Genomic DNA, 429 nt, shown 5'->3' on the forward strand with positions numbered 1-429 from the left:
ATATACATATGTATGTATGTATGTATTAAAGAAAAAGAAGATCAATTTATTGTTTTAATATGACAATATGATCGATTATCGATATTAAATTCTTGAGATTTGAAAATATGTGTGCCAGTCTGAGGAGATTTGGATGTGTTTGGGGGTGTAGCAGTGGTGGTGATGGTTGCTATCAGTATGGAGTGTGTATGTGGAGAGGAGTAGGTATGTGTGTATTTGTGTATGGGTGCGTGTGTGTCTGTGTGTGTGTTGTGGGGTGTGTTTTTACATATGTGTGGATGGATGTGGATAGACATATGCTCAATACATACAAAGACGCAAACCTATAGATGGTCATATATCTATCTATCTGTCTATCTATCTATCTATCTATCTATCTATCTATCTATCTATCTATCTATCTATCTGTGTACATATATATGTATATAT

The 429-nt window shown here is 34.0% G+C and overlaps 1 protein-coding gene across 1 annotated transcript in view; it reads left to right on the top strand.

The window, feature by feature from the left end:
• Positions 1-429, top strand: part of LOC106869934 (ferroxidase HEPHL1) — a 21778-nt gene that overhangs the window by 12702 nt on the left and 8647 nt on the right. The gene's annotated exons all lie outside the window — the stretch shown is intronic.

This window comes from Octopus bimaculoides, chromosome 22 (genome assembly GCF_001194135.2).
Source record: "Octopus bimaculoides isolate UCB-OBI-ISO-001 chromosome 22, ASM119413v2, whole genome shotgun sequence".
Taxonomy (NCBI): domain Eukaryota; kingdom Metazoa; phylum Mollusca; class Cephalopoda; order Octopoda; family Octopodidae; genus Octopus; species Octopus bimaculoides.